Genomic DNA, 23,109 nt, shown 5'->3' with positions numbered 1-23,109 from the left:
ACCAACAGATAAATTTTTCACCTTGAGTTTTGCATAACTGTTTATCAAAAATATATTCTTTTCACCCTTTTGTTTACTTTTCGATTTAAATACAGTAAAACTTTCAAAAATATCCATACATGTGTTTTCGTATTCCACCATCTTTGTTTGTGGTCCGCCATATTGGAACTCTTCGGCATCACATTTCACATTTAAACTCTCTAGTTTTAAATACTCTTATTGATTCAATGAATAAGCTCCAAAATAATTCAGTTTCACATTACGATGATTTGCATTCTGTCAACTAAATCCACGCGATAAAGTTATTTAGTTTTGATTTATTTCAGGTTGTTTGCTTTCCTGACTTGATAGAAATCTTAGACTGTGAGATAACAGGAGAGTAATTATAGAATTATTGATTAACAGATTTGTTTTGGAACTGATTACATATTTGGACAGATAGAAAGAGAACAATTTGAAAAGATAAGGGTGAAAGCGTTTTAAAGTTGAGTCCACTTGAAGAAAAGTAAATTTCATCCGGTTGAATCAATATTATTTATAATTCCTTAGAATAACTTTACGTTATTTGATTTTTATTTCAAGTTTATTGAAATAACTTTTCACTTATCGATTTTTTATCTTTGTTTTATATTTTTGGTCTCTTCAAATTTTCCCTGTTTATTCATGTTTTATTTTAATTAAAAATTTTCAGGTTGGTGAATTTCAATTTTCCGATTTGATTCGACTATCGATCTTTTGGGTTTGAGACACTTTGTTTAATTATTATGGTCAAATAAAATGATTCGCTTAATATAAAAGCAAATATTAGTACTTAATATAATAAACAGTTAAATAAAAATTTCTAATAGTAACGTAATTACTTAAATGTGTAATTTTTCTTAAGTTTTTGTGGAGGGTTTCTGAAGTCCGAACCCACCCTCATATTTCAGAAACAGCCTTAAAGCTATTATTGTTATTACTATATCTTCTGTAACCACTACTCAAATTTTTACCCGAAATATTTCTGATAAAGAATAATTTAGAAAATAATTGCATATTTCACTTTCAATGCAAAACTGTACAGAAGTAGATTCCCGACGCTGAAACTTGGTTATCAATCAAATCTCACGAAATGTAATATAAAACTGACTCAAATTGAAACAACCATTACTATAATTTTCAATTCGCTATCACCAAGACAACCTTAGTCAGTTTTAATATAATATTACATTATAATGCAGGTATCTCTAAAGTCTGACCACATCCTTATATTTCGGAAACGGCTTTAAATATGGAAAAATGTTTCGGACGAAAGTTGTAGGATATCAAGGAACATAAGATGGCAAGAATTTGACCTTGGATGGTCTGAAGATTTTCAGTTTCTTAAATAGAACCCCCTTTTTATTGCATGTAGTCGTTTCAAAATATTACGTATGTTTTTTGTGCAAGTCATAGCAAGATATGAAGCTTCAAAGTTGACATATGGCTATTCAGATTACCCAAGGTGCACCGTGAAGGTTATACGATCAGACGCCACCTATGGTCTACTTTGCAGCTTCTTGGGAATGACTTGCACAAAAAAATATAGTGTTTTGAAAACGATTAACCTTGATATCCTAAAACTGATTGAAACATTGAAATTGATTTGAAACATTTTTTCGTACTTGAAGGGGTCTTTGAAATATAAGGGTGAGGTTGGATTTTAGAGAGAATCTGTATAATTTTGAAAAGATATATTTTTCTTGTTGGAAAATGGAAGTAGAATTATTAATACTAATGAATAATTGGAATTATTAATAGTAACAAATAATTGGAATTATTAATAATAACAAATAATTGGAATTATTAATAGTAACAAATTATTGGAATTATTAATGATAACAAATAATTGGAATTATTAATAGTAACAAATTATTAGAATTATTAATAGTAACAAATAATGTAAATTATTAATAGTAACAAATAATTGGAATTATTAATAGTAACAAATTATTAGAATTATTAATAGTAACAAATAATGTAAATTATTAATAATAACAAATTATTGGAATTATTAATAGTAACAAATAATTACAATTACTAATAGTAACAAATAATGTAAATTATTAATAATAACAAATAATTGAAATTATTAATAGTAACAAATAGTCGCAAATATTAATACTAACAAAATTGTAATTAATTATTAATACCAAAAATGAAGTCAAAACTAAAATAGCTAATTCTAAAAATGAAATAAAATTAGAGTTGTTTAATTTTGGTTAGAGTTACTTAATTTGGTGATATGTATACATTTATAAAAAGTTTGAGAATCACTGAATTAGAGTACGTATTTAGATTAAATAGTTTCTTCGTAAAACCAGAGTCAAAATATTTGTTTTGATTAACGTATCTGTACAAACTCTGACGATCTTTGGTTTAATATGTTTACATACCTGGGGTTGGCAGTCCTGGGGGGAATAATAGAAGTATTTGCGATTTTCGAAGTTTGGTAATTTAAAATTTATGAATTTTATACTTTTGGGTAATTTAGAGGTTATTTATAAATTTTTTAAAATTTTATAAGTTTTAGAAATTTAGAAATTTTAGAAATTTTAGAAATTTTAGAAATTTTAGAAATTTAAAAATTTGGAAATACAGAAATTTTGAAATTTGAAGTTTTTGAAGTTTTATGCCTGAAAATTTGTATTTGATAATTTCAAGTTCTAAAATTTGAAATAATTTCTGCAAGATTTGGAAACTTGAAGATTTCTAAACTTTTAGATCTAGAAATTTCAAAATTTCAAAATTTGGAGTTTTTGAAGTTTTAAGCTTGAAAATTTGTGTTTGCTAATTTCACGTTCTAAAATTCTGAAATAATTTCTGCTAAATTTGGAAATTCCAAGATTTCTAAATTGTTAGATTCTCAAATTCTCAAATTCGAATCCTCAGATTCTCAAATTCTTAAATTCAAATCCTCAGATACTCAAATTTAATCAAAACTACAAACCAAAAACTACATTCTTGAGAAACTTTCAAATTAAAAAATTTCTAAATACAATAGAAATTCTCAAATTTTATTCTTACAAATTTCCAAATTCCAATTAAAATTTGCTACCATAAATAAGAAATCTAAAACCGATAGAATAGCCAAGAAATTTGAAGATGTCTAAATTTTTAGATTCTCAAATTCTCAAGTTCGAATCCTCAGATTCTCAAATTCTCAATTTCTTAAATTCGAATCCTCAGATTCTCAAAATCTCAAATTCTCAAATTCTCAAATTCAAATCCTCAGATACTCAAATTTAATCAAAACTACAAACCAAAAGCTACATTCTTGAGAAACTCTCAAATTAAAAAATTTCCAACTAAAATTTCCTAGCACAAATAAACAATCTAAAACTGATAGAATAGGTAAGACGCGGAAGTGCCCCGTCCGACTCGAGCCACTACCGTTTCCAGAAGTATCTTAACCTCGCGTCTTCGTGGCTAGTACATTGGAAGGCTTCTAGTAAAAGCGTTCTCGCGGTGAATAAAAGCAAAACGCATTGCTCGCGCAAACAGATTTACGAGGCAGGCATAAAAATCGCGCTTTGCACGCGCCACACGACCGTGGACGAACCTGCTAAGAGGCTTGATCGAGCCACCTTTGGAGGTCGTTCGATGAGGAGAAAAAAATTCTCGAAGCTTCCAGGAATACTCGTACGCGATCGAATTTCAATAATGCATGAGCACGCGTGCTTCTGTCGAAATCAATTGCGGTTTTTGTAACGCGACTTTCATCGAAAGATGATCGCTGTTGCATTACAAGAGACCGTAACGCCGGAGGCCTCGATAGCTATGGGATCGAATTCGATACAGTGTGCTGCTAACAGTTCGACACCATCGCCTTTCAATGGTTGTCACTAGATATCGCCATTCACCATTAAGAGTCGAGTCTGGGGATCGATACAGTGTACTGCTGACAATTGGACTCCATCGGGTTTCAATGGTTGTTAGTAGATATCATTATTTACTATTAAGACTCAAGTTTGGCGACTGGATACTACCAGAATTATTTTTTGGAGGTATTTGGGAACTATAGTGGAAAATTGGTATGTTTTGGTGATGCTTGTTTATCTTATGTTGCTTTTATTTGGGGATTTTAGGAATTAAGGTTCAAGGATCAAGAAATATGGGAATTGTATTTGAGAATCTAGGGATTTTTGAGAATTTTGAATTTCAGAATCTAGGGATTTTTGAGAGTTTTGAATTTGAGGATCAGGGAATATGGGAATCTAGATATTTGAGGATCTAAGGATTTCAGGACTTTGTGATTTGTTGATCTGGGGATTTTTAAGGGTTTTGCCATTTGAGGTTTAGGGAACATGGGAGTGTAGATAATTGTGGATCTAGGAATTTGAGGACTTTGTGATTTGTGGATCTAGGGATTTTTAAGGGTTTTGCCATTTAAGCTTCAGGAAATATGGGAATCTAGATATTTGAGGACCTAGGGATTTCAGGATTTTGTGATTTGTGGATCTAGGGATTTGTAAGGGTTTTGAATTTAGGTTTCAGGAAATATGGGAATGTAGATATTTGAGGGTCTAGAGATTTGAAGTCTTTGAGATTTGTGGATCTAGGGATTTTTTAGAGTTTTGCAATTCAAGGTTTAGGAAATATGGGAATATAGATATTTGAGGATTTTGTGATTTATGGATCTAAGGATTTTTAAGGGCGATTTGAGAATCAGGAAATATGGGTATCTAAATATTTGAAGGTCTAGGATTTCAGAACTTTGCAATTTGTGGATCTAGGGATTTTTAAGGGTTTAGTGATTTCAGGATTAGGGAATATGGGAATTGACGGATTTGAAGACATAGGGATATGGGGGTCTAGGGATTTAGGGGTATATATTTGGCAGTTTCAGGAGTTGGGAATTTGAGTTTGAGAATTTGAAAAATTTGAGAAATTTGGGAAACTGAGAAACTTGAGAAATTTGGGAAATTTAAGGAATTGAAAATTTCTAAATTTATGAAATTGAAAATTTGAAAATTTGGGAAAGTGGAGGAATTGAAAATTTCGAAACTTGGGAAATTTGTGGAGTTGAAAATTCGTAAATTCAGGAAATCTAACAATTGAGGAATTGAAAATTGAAGAATTGAAAACTGAAAAATAAAAAAATGGGAAAATTGAAAAATTGAAGAATTGAAGAATGGAAGAATTAAAGAATTGAAAAATTGAAAACTTGAAAACTTGAAACCTTGAAAACTTGAAACCTTGAAAACTTAAAAACTTGAAACCTTGAAAACTTGAGAACTTGAAAACTTGAAACTTGAAAACTTGAAACCTTGAAAACTTGAAAACTTGAAAACTCGAAACTTTGAAAACTTGAAAACTAGAAAACTTGAAAAATTTAAAAATCACGAAATCAAAAATGACCAAAACTAGTAATATAAAAACTTAATAACAAAACGTGTATTACTACATAAAATGAATTTCTACAGAAAACTTTCCAAATTCCCAAATTCAAACCAAAATATAAAATCCCCAAAAACCTCCCAAAAATTCAAGAATTCAATTTTTCACATATCACACATATCTCTATGCAAACTTTCATTGTATCTATCTTTCATTGTATACAAATATTGATAAATAAGTATAGAAATCATTATGAAACAATAATTCTATGAAACAAGACGCGAAGGCCGCCAATTTGGTTGGCAAGCTACTAGGATTCCATCTCTATCGAACAAGGTGCGTATCGTAAATGCTGCATAGTAAGACGGGGTACATTTACGCCTTGGAGCATTTTGTTGTGAAACGATTGAAGCATTTACGAGTCGATCGTTCCACGAGGACTTTCTAATCCGACGTATATATACGTACATACTGGGTGTCTTGCAAGGTGTGCCGCGAATGCTGCGAGTGACAGATTCCTGAGCCGAGAACTCTCTGCGAGTCGTGACGGCCTTTTGCTGAATTTTCCATTGCTGGTGAAATCAATTCTTTATCCACGTGTTTGAGACAATTTTGTATTTAATACTGGGGCGGTTTTTGTGTTTAATTTTAGGACAATTTTGTATTTAATATTGGGACAGTTTTTGTGTTTAATTTTAGGACAATTTTGTATTTAATATTGGGACAGTTTTTGTGTTTAATTTTAGGACAATTTTGTATTTAATATTGGGACAGTTTTTGCATTTAATTTTAGAATAATTTTGCATTTAATATTGGGACAGTTTTTGCATTTAATTTTAGGATAATTTTGCATTTAATATTGGGACAGTTTTTGCATTTAATTTTAGGATAATTTTGTATTTAATATTGGGACAGTTTTTGTGTTTAATTTTAGGACAATTTTGTGTTTAATACTGGGACGGTTTTTGTATTTAATTTTAGGATAATTTTGCATTTAATATTGGGATAATTTTTGCATTTAATTTTAGGAGAATTTTGTATTTAATATTGGGACAATTTTATATTTGACAGTAGGACAATTTTATATTTAAGGCAGGTTTTCACCCTCCAAGAGTGTCTCTTCAAAATAAACACAAAATTCTACGAATACCTTTAAACTCAAGAATGTTATTGCTACGACAATAAAATACTTACAAATTAAATATTCCAAAAACCATTGTATCATCTCCACACATTGTTATGGCGAAAATAATATCAACGCGACTGAAAAACAAAAAGAAAGCGAGACATTCGTTAAAGCACACACGAATGCAGATTTGGAAAATTTTGGTAAAAATATTTATTTTTTTTTAAACGACTGTTATGGTCTGCTTTTTACGGGTTTAGCGAGGAAGAAAAACTGAATTTAAATGGGCTAGGTGATTTAATTCTTATCGATTTGAGAAGAAATGTGAAATATTTTTTAAGATGGTGGTCGCTTATGGTCTGAATGTGTTTATAGAAAAAATTCCACATTTTCCACAAAATAAACAGTATTACATGTATTAAAAAGTTTAAAGACAGAATATTAGCAAATTTAAATTTACTGAGAACATTGAAAATTTAATTTTCATTTTATAATCGGTTCATTTTGATTATCCTGATCTTCACATTTGAACATTAAGATTTTCCGAAAATGGCATTTCGTTACTAGACTGATCTACACGTTGCCCTGACTTTAATTTTGTAGAAAAATAAAGAATATTGACACGAAAGTTTTTTTTAATTAATCATACTCTTTTTGGTATTTTATTATTTATAATAAATGTTGTGACTGATCTTAGTTAAACATTTATCAAATTCTTCAGAGGGGAACAAAAATATTTTTAAGCCACCCTATTATACATGTCCAATATGTTGAGCCACCATTTTATACATGTACAGTATCTTGAGCCGCCATTTTATACATGCACAATATGTGGAGCCACCATTTTATACATGCCCTATTATGATACTTTACTTATTTAGTTTGTCCTAATATTCAATATAATATTGTCCTACTGTTGAATACAAATTGTCCTACTGTTGAATATAAAATTGTCCTACTGTTAATCGAGATTTATGTTTTTTAGTAACATAATTGACAATAGCATTTTTTGAACCTGTTTATTTCGCAATATAACCTTTGCCTTCAATGCGAAAAGCATCGATCATGGCTTTTTCTCCGGCTGAAAGTTCTTTTCTAGGAGGCATTTCACTTTCTAACCTTTATAAACGAATCTTGCGAATGGAAAATGAAGTGGACGGAGGTAGCGTAATGAATTTGTTTACTTGGTCGATGATGGTATGAAGATAGTAGAATTGGAGGATTTATGGAGGTAAGGAAGTAAGGAGTTAAGGATTTAAAGATTTAAGAATTTAGGGATTTATGGATTTAGAGATTTAAGAATTTAGGGATTTATGGATGTCGAGATTTTCGGATTTAGAGATCTAAGGATTTAAGAATATAGAAATATAGGGATTTGGTAATTTCAGCAATTGGAAGTTTTGGAATTTGCAAATTTGGTAATTTAGAAATTTGGAAATTAGGAAATTAGAAAATTAGGAAATTTGGTAATTTGGAAATTAGGATATTTGAAAACTTGCAAATTTAAAAATTAGGAAATTTGAAAATTTGCAAATTAGAAAATTTGAAAACTTACAAATTTGGAAATTAGAAAATTTGAAAACTTACAAATTTGAAAATTAGAAAATTTGAAAACTTACAAACTTAGGAATTAGAAAATTCCGAAACTTGCAAATCTGGAAATTGGGAAATTTGAAAACTTGCAAATTTGAAAATTTAGCAAGTGTTGTAATAAAAAATTTAGTAGTTTAGAAATGTGAAAATCTGAAAATTTAATAACTTGGAAATTTTAATATTTGGACCTTGATTGTGAATTTAAGTCATCTGAGAAAATGTGGAATTTTCCTATATTTTTTCAAACATGTAAAAAATGTCCTGAAAAGTTTTTCTGTATACATACACCTACGCACCAAATACTTACACTAACAATATTTCAACAACAATATTTTGACACATCATCCAAATAATTCATTTTCCAGGAACTTATTTTTCCTGCCGTTTTCTGAGAGATGAATGAAGCATTATACAATACAAATTTCGGTTTGCAAATTTCATTGGCAGGAAGACGCGAATCTTCTCACGGCCATCGCAAACAATAGAGTTTTACGTTGGAAACACGAATATTTACCGAGATTGTTCGCGTTGATAATTCACTTTTTAGTCATGAATGAACCAGCTTCGTGGTTCGTGGATAAAGTGCAAGAATTTCGCAGTCACTGTGAATAAGTGAGGTTATGTTTGTCACTGTGTGACATTTTTATTACTAGATGTAAATTATCGTTATATTATTCCATAAAACTTCTTGTTAATAATTATCTTGTTATTAACATTATTAATGAATTTGCAAATATGAAGATTAGGAAACAAGTTTTTAATTTTTAGAATAATTTAGTACCTGCTAATTCATTTATTTTTTGCCTACATTTATAATTTTTTATAAATAATTTAGTGCCTGCTAATTTATTTATTTTTTGCCTACATTTATAATTTTTTTTAAATAATTTAGTACCTGCTAATTTATTTATTTTTTGCCTACATTTATAATTTTTTAAAAATAATTTAGTACCTGCTGATTTATTTACTTTTTGCTTATATTTGTAATTTTTTAAAATAACTTAACATCTGACTTTTTACTTTCATTTTAAGTTTGTAATTTATTCGAAATAATTTAATATTATTGTCTTTTTATTTTTAATTTCTTAAAATAATTTAATACTTACTGATCTTTTATTTCCATTTTATAGTTTTAATTTCTTGAAATAATGTAATACTTGTCGGTTTATTTTCTTATTATATGTTTAATATCTCAAATTATAGTAATATAAGTTAACAAAACTACTAATAATAATTTCAACAAATACAAGAACCACAAAAATTCGAATATCTTCATTCATAAATGTAAAATTCAAATTTCATCGAGGTTTCTACATTTGTACCATTTCCACTTAATATCACTCTCCGCTTATACCCATCACTACCATACTATACCCATCGCTTACTTCTACCCCTAGGGACCGTAACTTCAGAGCGCGGTCCTGAAAATAAATTCTCAGGGTGCTTCGAAGACAATTTTTCGCGATGGTCGTCGACTTTTGAGTTATGAATGAATCCCCTTTTCGATTCCCGGATTCAACGCGCGTAGAATCCCAGAATTTTACATACGAAACGTTTTTGATATTCGCGACGATAAAAACGTACCTCGGAGACTTACATACACCTTCAGGAATGTGGCACACGGAATGCCATTCAGATAACGAGAATTTTCTGAAATTTATTTTAATCGCCAAAGCTTCGATATTTTTGCGCTGACATTCATTTGCGAATTCGATTAAATTTTATTGCTTATGTTGGCTTAACGAACGATGCTGCTAATTTTAACTTTTCTTCTTGCTAATTTCATTTAATCTTACTCAGACGAAAGGAATGGCTAAAAGTTTTACAATGTTTCATTATGTTTTATCTCCCCCGATTTTCGCATACGAATTTGTTTAATGTCTCTTTGGTTGAAAATGTGGCGATGTTTTTACAAATTTTTATTATACTTCATTTTTTATGATTTTGCTTATCGACATTTTTATTTAATATCATTATAGTCGACAAAATGTCGGCGTAAATTTTACAAATTTTTATTGTACTTCATGGTCGACAAAATGGCGGTATTGACTTTACAAGTTTTTATTATGTTTTATGTCTTACGACTTTTGCATATTGTTTAATGTCTTTTTGGTCGAAAAAGTGACGAAAAAGTAAATTTTTCAAATTTGTATTGTACCTTATATGTATTTTACAAGTTTGCTTATTGATACTTTTATTTAATATCACAATGGCAGACAAAATGGCGGCGTTGATTTGACAAATTTTTATTATATTTTACATTTTGCTCCCAGTATGTAGTTAGAAGAAATGAAACTTATTAAGGGAAAACTTACTCATATAAAAAAATTAAATTTAAGAAAAATTTAGAGTTGGAAAAAACTAGTTTTCTCAAGAACATAGTTTTTGGACGGACATCAATCGAAACAAAATGGCGTCCTCGATCTAACCTAAAAGAGATCCACATCGCATCTTTTAATTCTTCCACATGAAATTTAAGTTCTACTATTTCGAAATTTACAACATAGTTCAAGAAACAGCATTACGGGTATTTCCCTTCATTTTTCTCGCTTTATCGCCGCTTATTCATGCATTCTTATCCTAGGAAAGGTCCCGAGCGTAAGTTATGTTGCTCAAACGCAACAATAACACAAACGCAGTTGGAAAGCGTTGCATCATTCGGGTCAGCGTTTATCCGTATTTACAATGGCGCATACGGGTGACCACGTACGCTTGCAAAACAAAAGCGGGATTTTCGAAAACAGCCAGCTGCCAGCCGGGAAATTATTGCCTTCGTGATATCAGTATCGTTCGTGACATTAAAACCGACATTTTTTGCCGCGGAACATGGTGAACGCTCCTTTATCGATTATGGCAATAATTGCAACAATGGCAACAATAATTTCAGGTGACCTCCAAATTTCATATAATAGAATTTAAAAAATATTGAAAAAAATATTGAAAATTAAAAATAATTTTTGCATCAAATTTATTGGGTTCAAAAATAATTTTCAACCCTTAAGAATGCTGTAAACAAATTCTCAAAGTTTGATACAAAATATTTTAATTTTAGAAGCTGTCTGTTTTATACATTTTTAGAGGGTGAGATTGAAAAATAAATTTTCAAAGTTTGATACAAAATACTTTAATTTTAGAAGCTGTCTTTTTTATACATTTTTAGAGGGTGAAATTGAGAAAAGAACTTTTTGTTGAGGTTTTTCTTCAAATATAAATTTTGTACACCAACGAATTTTCTTGTGACTTGTTCATAGATCTTGAAACAAAAATTTTGTACAAAATTCTTAAAAATATCTTAATTCATACAATACGATATACGATTTTCTTTCGAATGAATTATAGCGCCATTTCTTAAAAATTACTGTACTTGTAAGAAAATATAAATTCTTTCTTATGATGAAAATTTTGATTTTCAAGAATTATTCTTCCTCTACATTTTCGTCTCTCAAAATTTATTAAGAAATGTTCAAATTTGTTCTGCAATGTTCAGTTTTAAATTGTTCGAGTGCTTCGATCATGAAAGAGATAGAGAAAGAGGTTGACGTTTAACCATCAAGGTAAGCTTCGTATCGAGGAACTTGGGATTTTTTCCCGACAAGTGAACAAGTATCGAGAGAAAAACGTTGTAGCCTTCGTCGAAGAAAGGTTGCACGAAGGCGACTCAAAGTACAAAGTACTTGCTGGAATAACTGTACTTCGAGTTGTATGATCGACAAGTTTCTCGATGTGTCATTTATCTTCGCTTTCGTGCGATTTCTTTCTCAATCTGTGCACGATGTTATGGTATTCTTTTATTGTCGATTGTTTTAGTGCTTTGGACTGCTTCCGTAGTCCAATTAATTCTATCGAGTATTTATTGTGGTATGAATGATGTATGAGAGATACCTTTTTAGGAGAGCTTTTGTTGGTGGCTACTGATTTGGGAACGTTTTGTTGCTTTTTTTTATGGTTGGTGTAGGAAGGAGTAGGGTGGAGGTCTATATGAAGGAGGATGTGGAAACGGTGAAAATTGAAGGATGTGCGTATATGGAATTAGTGTAAATTAGGTTTATAGGTATGTGAATATGGTCATTTGTAAATATGTAGATTTGCAGAAAAATTGAAAAATGGAAAAATTGAATAATTGAATAGCTGAATAATTGAATAATGAAATAATGAAATAATTGAATAATTGAATAATTGAATAATTGAATACTTGAACACTGGAATAACTGAATAATTGAATAATCGAAAAATGTAAAAATTGAATAATTGAATAATTGAATAATTGAATAATGGAATAATTGAATAATTGAATAATGGAATAATTGAATAATTGAATAATTGAATAATTGAGTAATTGAATAATTGAGTAATTGAGTAACTGAGTAATTCAATAATTGATTAAGTGTGTAAGTTGTTGGGTTTTTTGATTAATATATATTTAACTTGTAATATAATTTCAATCTTTACGGATTACAAAATGCACGTGTGCATCGCACCACGCGCCACGCCACGATCCCGACTCCACTTTTATTCTTTTGTCTCCCACTGCTGCCAACTCGAATATTATATCTATTTCATACAAAACAATAGAACATAAATGGCGCGAATAATACAAAGCGCGACGCAAGTCTCCACATAAGTGAGTAAGTAAGCAATTGAGTAACTAAATAATTGAATCTGTGATTAATTGAATAATTAAAGAATTGTACAATTGAATAATGGAATAATTGAATAATGTAATAATTGAATCACTGAAGAATTAAATAATTGAATAATTCTCAAAATAATTCTAAATAATTCCAAAATTAGAAAATTGAAAAATGGGAGAATTGAGAAATTGGAAAATTGGAAAATTAGAGAATTACAAAATTGACGAAATAACAAATTGACAAATTGAAAAATTACGAAATTAGGAAATCACAAAATTACCAAAATACAAAAATTGAAGCACTGGGAAATTGGGAAATTGAATACTTGAAAACTTGAAAAATCGTAAAATTGAAAACTTGAAAATTTGGAAACTTGTAAATTTAAAAACTGGAAAACTGGAAAACTTGAAAACTTGAAAACTTGAGAAATTGAAAACTTGATAATTTGATAAATTGAAAAACCGTAAAATTGAAATCGAACAATTGGATAATTAAATACTTGAAAAATTGAAAATTTGAGAACTTGAAAATTTAAAAACTTGAAAGCTTGAAAAATTGAAAAATTGAAAACTTGAAAACTTGAAAACTAGAAAACTTGAAAACTTGATAAACTGAAAGACCGTAATATTGAAAAATGGAACAATTGGATAATTGAATACTTGAAAGTTAAAAAATTAAACGGTGAAAGAATTAAAAAATTTAAGAATACAGAAATTGAAGAATAATCCAAGTATCGTAGAATCGAAAAATCAAAGAATAAAAAAAGAGTATAAGAATTGAAGAATTGAAAAATTTGGAAATCTGAAAATCTAAAAACTTGAGTATTAAAGTACACATCTTAGTACACATCTAAAGTACACATCAAGTGTACATCTGAGTACACATCTTAACACTTAAAAATTTGAAAGTATCTCAATCATTAGTTACAGAGAGCCAATTAATTTCTACGGATATGTTATATCCACAAATTATACGATACATTACCTACACTTCCATTTAAAAACCCAATTTGCAAAAGACCATCGATACGCATCTCAAAACCTAAGGTAATCATGTGAAACTCCGATACGAATCTATCAATAGTAATCCTTTTCGAACACAATAATTATTATCCGAGGATCTGATTCCCCAATCAGACGGGGAATTAATCGTGTTGATATTTTTAAACATCTGACGTTATACGAAATGATGTAAGCCGAGATTTTTGTTTCCTGTCAACAATACGAAAAAGCAATCGAAAGCAAAAAAAAAACGACGAACAATGACGCGGAAGAAATGGCGGGGAAGTTTGAAATTCCAAGCGATTTATCGAACCGTGACCTCCATCTTAAACGGTGCAAGTTCGCACTCCAATTACAGAAGGCGATCAAATTATTTATACCGCAGCAGGAAAAATACATTTTTCTAGTTGTAGAGATATAATGTTACCTACTATGTTGCCAACTACATGTTTCCTATTTCTAATGACTAACTTTTCATAAATAAATCGTGAACATATGAAGATTGCAATTCAAAATTATTTGAAGATATTTCGACTTAACGTTGTAGATTATTTAAAATCTATTACTGCTGTAAATTGTTTGAAATTGTTTAATATTGTTGTTAAATGACATTAATGCTTAATATTAAATAATAGTTGTGTTAAATAATATTATTGTTTAATATTGTTATTGTTATTTATTTAAAATGACATATAATTGTTTATAAATAGGGATGATTATTTAAAACTGTTATAAGTTTGAAAAATGGTATTTGCAATTATTTGAGATCGTTTAAAATTATTTGATTCTATTCGAAATTATTTAAAATTATTTGCTATCATTTAATATTACTTAAAATTGTTTATAATTCTTCATAATTATTTGAAACTGCTTAAAACTTAAAAAATAATACTCATAGTTATTTAAAATTATTTAAAATTGTCTAATACTACTTGAAATTATTTAAAATTATTTGTTATCATTTAATATTACTTAAAATTGTTTATAATTCTTCATAATTATTTGAAAATGTTTAAAACTTAAAAAATGTTACTCACGGTTATTTCAAATTATTTAAAATTGTCTAATATCACTTAAAATTATTTCAAATTATTTGATACTACTTAAAATTATTTATAAATATTTGCAATAACTTAATACTGTTTCAAACTTGAAAAATACTACTTATATCTACTTAAAATTATTGAAAATTATTCAAAGTCACTTAACACCACTTAAAATTATTTAAAATTCTTTACCATTGCATAAAATCATTTAAATTTACCTAAAATACATTTAATATTTTATTTACAAGGGAATAGAGTGTGTCTAACAAGAGTCAACGTACTCAAAGTATTTTTGTTATTTCAATGCGAAATCGGCAATATATGCAGGTGGCTCAGTAACAGCAATAGCCTATCGCGATTCGTACTTGAGTCACGTCTTTGTTTATTCGTGAAGTTGATAAATACTTTGTTGCATCTTGCCCATGCGTAATGCAATCGTAGCTTGGGAAGAATCGTTTTACGAGCACTCATTAGCATCGACTGGTTTCCCATTCCCAAGTTTAATGATAAAAAATTGAGATACGGAAATTAGCTTCATCTATCGCGGATTCCGGGAATGCGTTTAAACGAGAGTTTTATACAAATTCTTGGAATAAAAATAAAAAGTTATGTAATCCGGGGATTAACACCTGAATGGCTTCTGCTTTCTCGGGTGGCAACCTGTATTTTTTGGCTTTTCGTCAGATATTAATTTATTTCGAACAAATTTGTCGAAATTTTTACAAAAATTATGAAAACACCTTGTCACAGTAAAAATTAATCACACAAGTAATTGTCTTTGTAATTAATTGAGGTTAGGTTAGGATTTTGACTGAACATTAATGTCATATAGACGCCATTTTGGGCGCTAAAATGTGCTTCATGTAATTAGACTATAACTTAGGATTTAATAATATTATCTATTATTTAATAATTTAATAATTTCATAATTTAATGATTTAATAATTAAATAATTTAATAATTCGATGATTCAATAATTCAATGATTTAATAATTAAATGATTTAATAATTTAACGATTTAATAATTAAATGATTTAATAATTCAATGGTTTAATAATTCGATGATTCAATAATTCAATGATTTAATAATCCAATGATTTAATAATTAAATGATTTAATAATTTAACGATTTAATAATTAAATGATTTAATAATTCAATGGTTTAATAATTCGATGATTCAATAATTCAATGATTTAATAATTCAACGATTTAATAATTCAATGATTCAATAAACCAATGATTTAATAATCCAATGATTTAATAATTCAATGATTTAGTAATTCAATGACTTAATAATTCAATGATATAACAATTCAATGATTCAATAATTCAATGATTTAATAATCCAATGATTTAATAATTCAATAATTTAGTAATTTAACGATTTAATAATTCAAGGATTTAATAATTCAATGATTTAATAATCCAATGATTTAATAATTCAATAATTTAGTAATTTAACGATTTAATAATTCAAGGATTTAATAATCCAGTGATTTAATAATTTAACGATTTAATAATTTAATGATTTAATAACTTAATAACTTAACAGCTTAATAATTTAATAATATTATATTATTTCATACAACGAAGTATAAAATACTTTAAAATTTAAAATCATTTTATGCCATAAGTGTGCGTCCGCCATTTTGTACTGAACATGTCACTCCACGATTTACATCCACAATAATTCTTATACGACTCCAGTAAATTGACATGTCATAAGTGATATTTCATGGTACTTTTATGTAATCATGACATGTGTATACGTTTTTAAGTTGTTTATTGTATTCCATAACAGCCCATCAACCATTTTCTATTGAAATGTTAATGAAACATCGTTTTTGTCACGTTTCAAGCTTTAATTTGTCACATCTTAAGTGATATTTCATGGTATTTTTATGTACTCAAGCTATATGCATGTCTCCAAGCTGTTCTTTGCATGCCATAACTCATTATTTTGTGTTCACATCAGCCATTTTGTGCTGGAAATGTTAATTCAGAATTTTTTTAGAGGTTTCATTCTTCGCATCAAATTAATTATGAGCACAATTTTTTTATACTTTTATATAATCGAGACGTTTGCGTTTAAAAATTCATCCTTGTATTTCATAACTGTCCTTCAGTCATTTTATAACAAAAATTTTTTCTGAAGAATTTAAATAGCCATTTTTATAAAATTTTGAGTTCCAAATCAACGTAACATAATTACTGCATTATGGTATTTTTATATAATCAAGTTCTGTGTATTTAAAAATCAGTCAATGTATTCCATAATTGTCTATCACTCATTTTATATTAAAATTTATTATGAACAACTTCAGTAATCATTTTTATAAACATTCAAGCTTCATTTGCTATCCTTAACCAAGACAACATAGCATTGCCGAATCAACTGTCAGAAACTCTAAAAATCCCTAGAACTCAGTACTTGGCTTATTTACCCCTCGATCCTCAAATGCTAGAAATCAGCAGATTCTCACGTTGTTATTTGTTTGCAACATGAGAAATGATAGAACGCGATCCACGGTTAAAGCAGAGTTGAAGGTTGCCAGGGAACTGGTTAGGGTGGTATTCTGCTCGTGGTACAACACTTTGGTGGCCGAATCGTGTTCAAGTAAGTCAGGGACATTTAAACCGTGTTTCTGTGCTACCGATATAAAAGTGGGAATTCTGTTACGCACATTTGCCACGTCGAACGACACTTAATTACGTACGACAAACTTGCCGATTTTTCAGTGAACCGTGACACCGCGTGCTTCAACCGCGTTCGTACGCCACGCGCCGATTTTCTGATGATCGCTTGTTCTGCTGACATAGTGCGAGTTTGGTAATTCGATGATATAGGATTCTTGCGCAAAAGTTTGTTTATTTGTTTCAAGGTTATGCGGCTCTTTGCCTGAGTTTCAGGAGGTAATGTGTAGTTGGACATTTTTGAAGATTTTGGTGGAGATTTTGAAATTTTTGAATTTTAGAAATTTCAGGTTCGGAAATTTTTGACGGAGGTTTTAAAATTTTGGAGTTTCTAGTTCTGAAATTTTGAAATTTTCGAGCTTTCAAATTTTCAAATTTTGTATTTTCTAAATTCTGTTTTCACATTTTTTAATTTTTAAGTTGTAAATTTTCAAATTCTCTAGTTCTTAAATTTGCATTGTTTCTAGTTTCTAAATTTTCAAATTTTCTAGTTGTTAAATTTGCAATTTTTTTAGTTTCTAAATCTTCAAATTTTCTAGTTGTTAAATTAGTAATTTTTCTAGTTTCTCAATCATCAAATTTTCTAGTTGTTAAATTTGAAATTTTTCTAGTTCCTAAATCATCAAATTTTCTAGTTGTTAAATTTGCAGTTTTTCTAGTTTCTAATTCTTCAAGTTTTCTAGTTGTTAAATTTGTAATTTTTCTAGTTTCTCAATCATCAAATTTTCTAGTTGTTAAATTTGAAATTTTTCTAGTTCCTAAATCATCAAATTTTCTAGTTGTTAAATTTGAAATTTTTCTAGTTCCTAAATCATCAAATTTTCTAGTTGTCAAATTTGAAATTTTTCTAGATCCTAAATCTTCAAATTTTTTAGTTCTTACATTTGCAAATTTTCCAGTTCAAAAATTTCTCAAATTTTTGACTTCCCAAATTGTAAAAGTTTTTAGTCTCCATATTTTCAATTTTTTCAAATTTTCCAGTTCTTTAATTTCCAAATTTTTAATTTTGCATATTACTATACTCAATATTGATTTTTATTATTAAACATCAAATTATGCAACAGAAAATTATCTTAAAATTGCCTTAAAGTTATCTTAAAACTATCTTAAAATTATCTTAAAATTATCTTGAAATCATCTTAAAATTATCTTAAAATTATCTTAATTATCTTAAAATTATCTTAAAATATTATTTTTAGTTTTAATAAAAGTCTGTAATTCTTGTTTTATCTAAATCTTTCAATAATTTCATCCTTTTCATAATTTTACAATAAGATTAAATTGACAAAGCAATTTTTGCATTTATAATATTTTACTCGTTTCACTTTTAATTAGTAAGCTATAAATATTCGTTAAGACTTACAAAATATTCTTAATATTTCAAACTTTCCATAACTTTTTATCTAACATGCGCGTGCAATCGCTGCGCGAGTTGAGTGAATTCCGCCATTGCATTCTCGATAAATATTAATGATATTATACAGCACGAAACGTAAAGTTTCATATTCCGTAATTACTCGACGGTTGGCCAGATATTCACACCGTTATGATATATTTAAATATGCAAAATGTATCAGTTATAGCAATCTGATGAGTTGTTTAAAAAAATGTGGAGAAATACGAAACTGCTGTTAATTGTTATATTCCGTAATTGTAAATTAGATGCAACATGCAATGAACAGGGATACGTATCATGTAAATTTTGCTAAAATAAAAAGGAATATCGATATTTTTGCAATTAAGGAAAATATATAGTAGTTGGAAAATAATGGTTAATAAAATTTGAAAGTGATAATTATTCAAATTAAACAAGCAGTAAAATAATAAAAAGAAACAATAAAAAACGAAGAAACTAAATAAAAAGTGTCAGTTGTTTATTTGACACAAAAGTCATTGAAATCATTTTTAAAAATATAATTTTGTTAAAAATCATTATTTTAAAAAAATGATGATTTGACAAATTTATCTAAATGAAAGCCTATTATTAAAATATAGAGGATGTTTAAAAAATTGCATGAAAACAATATACTAATTTTTAATTATTTTGACTGCTATAATATTCAGTATAAATAATTAAAATTATTATTAAAATTCTGTTGGAAATAGTCACTAGTAAACAAAATAAAATATTTGTAACCAAAACGACATTACAAAAAATAATTGTTTTTTATAAAAAAATATTAAGTACAACTTTTTTGAGGTTAGACAAAATAATTTAATTTTTTTGATACAATTATATTTCGATACAATTTTATTTTGATACAATTATAATAATTACATACAATTACATTTTATTTATTATAACCTAGAAAAATAAATATAATACACAAAAGCAATGATGACAATCGCACATGTGACCTTTGATTGAATTTAAAAACAACCTAAACCATATATTTATATCTTCCAAGAAATATTACGTAATAACTTAAAAAAATTTTCCAGCAACTGTTACAAAAGGGGAATCCCCGAAATCAAAATTTGAATATGAAAACATCGGACCGTAACGGCTGGAAAAAATTCAGAAAAAACATAAATGAACAAACATGTGTTTAGTCAACCATTATAATTCATTAATTTTGAAAGTGAGACAAGTTTGAGTATAAAACCTTTTTTTAGTTAATACTTTACACTATCAGATTTGAAAGAAATATTGAGAAAATTTGTGTATTTTTTGTTTAATTTAAAATTTTTGTCAAAATTTTTGTTAAATTTAAATTTTTGCTAAATTTCAATTTTTGTTTAATTACAATTTTTGTTAAATTTCAAGTTTTGCTTAATTTCAATTTTTGTTAAATTTCAAGTTTTGCTTAATTTCAATTTTTGTTTGATTTCAATTTTTACTAAATTTAAATTTTTGTTGAATTTCAATTTTTGTCAAATTTCAATTTTTGTTCAATTTTATTATTTGTTAAATTTCAATTTCTGTTTAATTTAAATTTTTGTTAAACTTCAGTTTTTGTTTAATTTCAATTTTTGTTTGATTTCAATTTTTGCTAAATTTAAATTTTTGTTAAATTTCAATTTTTGCGTAATTTCAATTTTTCTTTCATTTCATTCTTGTTAAATTTCAATTTCAACTTTTATTCAAATTTTGTTAAATTAAAATTTTTTTATTTCAAATTTTTTCTAATTTATTAAGTGCTTATCAATATTCTTTATCGAAACGAAATCCTCGAATATCTTGTGGTAGCAAAAAATGTATTTGTCCCATATTCGACATAAACAGGAATGCATTTGCGTAAACATCCGCAGTCTACTAATTACGCTACCGAATCTGACTGCATGATCTTCAGGGGCGCTTCCTCCTTGATCGTCGAGATTCTTCAACATCCGTAGCACGAAAGCGGCATCGCTCTAACTGCAAACAATTCTCACATGTTTTCTCTTTGGAACATGTTTCCCTGAAGGACGAAACGAAGAATTCTCGTATCGCGCGGTCGCTTGGTACGGCGGTACTCTTGTTATGCAACGAAAAAGATTAGTTATGTCTTTTTGCTTCGCTTTTCCACGGATTTGCCTTTTGTCGAGTAAAAAGGAAACGTTCGCTATTGTTTCCTTCACAACGGTATATTATATTTCGGTAGTCGTACAATTTATTTATGACCGAAAACTATTGTCCTCTTTTGTGTTCAAAATGGCGGCCTTCTGCGTTTCTGCGATCTTGATGAGCGATTGAAACCAAGGTTTATTTACACTCCTCTTATGATTACTGCGATCTAATCTTTTTTAAATATGGCTTTTGCATACTATTATTGCGTTTCTACGCGTTTTTCAGTCGGTAGTCGTTTATGGTGGATTTATGGATGGTGTGAGTAGGTGAGAGGTTAGGTTAGGTTCGGTGATTCTTTGTTAGAAATTATTGGACTTGGGTATACTGGTACATAGGGACATAGGGCTTTAGGGATATAGGGTTATAGGAACATAGAGATATAAGGATATAGAGATATAGGGATATAGGGATATAGGGACATAGAGATATAGGAATATAGGGATATAGGGATATAGGGACATAGGGGTATAGGGTTACAGAAATATGGAAATATAGAAATATACAAGTAGAGAATTTGTAAATTTAGAAAAGGGAGAGTACTGTAAATTATGGGAACTGAAATCTAGGGATATTGGAATGTAGAGATATAGGAGCATAGGGATGTTGGAAAATAGGGATTTAGGAATATAGAGATATAGGTACGTAGGAATGTATAAATATAGAAATATAAAAATATAGGAATTTGGAGTAATGGAAATTTGGGGATACAGAAATATGAGACATAGGGATTTGCAGACATAGAAGTTAGGAATAATAAAAATTTTAGAACGTGATCTAGGGATATAAGTAAAAATACCTAGAAATATATGGATGTGTATAAACAGAGGATATAAGGACTAAAATAATCTAACCTAACCTAAGCTAACTAAACTAAACTAAACTACACTAAACTAAACTAAACTAAACTAAACTAACCTAACTACACTAAACTAAACTAAACTGCATTAAACTAACCTAACCTAACTACACTAAACTAAACTAAACTAAACTAAATCTGATAATATAAAAATCACTAGAAACTAGGAATTAACACTAGAGTCATACGCCCTGAATTCCCAAAATGCTAAACACGTATCTTTCCCTTACTTTATTCACAATTTTCTCTTAAAGATACAAGTAAACCAAACAAAACAACGTGAGAGCTCAACCAGTACATCCTTGACCTAGACATAAAATCTTTTACTGCATGCTATAAAAATCGCAACCATAAATGCAAACTAAAAAGAACTTACTACACAAACTACAAATGTTATTGAATGATAATCTACATAATCCACAGTTTCGATTCAAATTTTGGCGCCAAAAATCTGTAGGTTCGCCATATTTAATTCTTCTTCAATTTTAATAAAGTTCTTAGAGTTAAAGTAGCAGATAAAGCACATTTAATTTTGAATGGTAATCTACATAATCCACAGTTTCGATTCAAATTTTGGCGCGAAAAATCTGTAGGTCCGCCATATTTAATTCCTCTTCAATTTTAGTAAAGTTCTTAGAGTTAAAGTAGCAGATAAAAGCCACATTTAATTTTGAATGGTAATCTACATAATCCACAGTTTCGATTCAAATTTTGGCGCCATAAATCTGCAGGTCCGCCATATTTAGTTCCTCTTCAATTTTAGTAAAGTTCTTAGAGTTAAAGTAGTAGATAAAGCACATTTTATTTTAATAGGAAACAATTGTTATCTACTATTTACCTAGACCAAAGTTACCAGTAATTTCAAGATCTTTTTAACAAGAACCAAGTGAAATGGACTTTCGAGGATGTCGCGTTTTAACGCGAAATGTCTGGTCGCGGAAGAAAGTAGTTTGAGAAACGTTGCCAATGAAATCAAGATTCGCACAGGGGAAGGAGAGGATAAAGGGGGGAACAGAAAGAGTTAGCGAACGAGGTGAAGGTATTGCGAGCGCCGGTTAATTGCGATGCACGCCGTACGACACGTGTCACAGCATTGTGCCGCCCGGTCACGCATTCCCATCGATTACATCGACGACAAACGAATTTACAAGCGCAACTGGAACGTGCTTCGCAAACTATTCTATATGAGGCCTTTCCAAACAAATAAAAAGAAAGAAAGGATTTTCCCTTTAAACGAGTTATTCGTGACGAGG

At 28.8% G+C, this 23,109-nt stretch overlaps 1 protein-coding gene across 4 annotated transcripts in view; it reads left to right on the top strand.

The window, feature by feature from the left end:
• The window catches only part of LOC100882034 (UNC93-like protein), a 90,952-nt gene that overhangs the window by 8,271 nt on the left and 59,572 nt on the right, over positions 1-23,109 (top strand). Inside the window, exon 1 of one of the 4 annotated variants that reach the window (XM_076537108.1) lies at positions 10,827-10,964. The exons of the other annotated variants lie outside the window; for them this stretch is intronic. The gene's annotated coding sequence lies outside the window, so the exon portion shown is untranslated. Of the gene's footprint in view, positions 1-10,826; positions 10,965-23,109 lie in introns of those variants that run through there. 4 annotated transcript variants of the gene reach the window in all.

This window comes from Megachile rotundata, chromosome 11 (assembly GCF_050947335.1).
Source record: "Megachile rotundata isolate GNS110a chromosome 11, iyMegRotu1, whole genome shotgun sequence".
Classification (NCBI taxonomy): Eukaryota; Metazoa; Arthropoda; class Insecta; order Hymenoptera; family Megachilidae; genus Megachile; species Megachile rotundata.
Note: the sequence above shows the minus strand (reverse complement) of the source record. Positions and strands in the feature narration are given on the sequence as shown.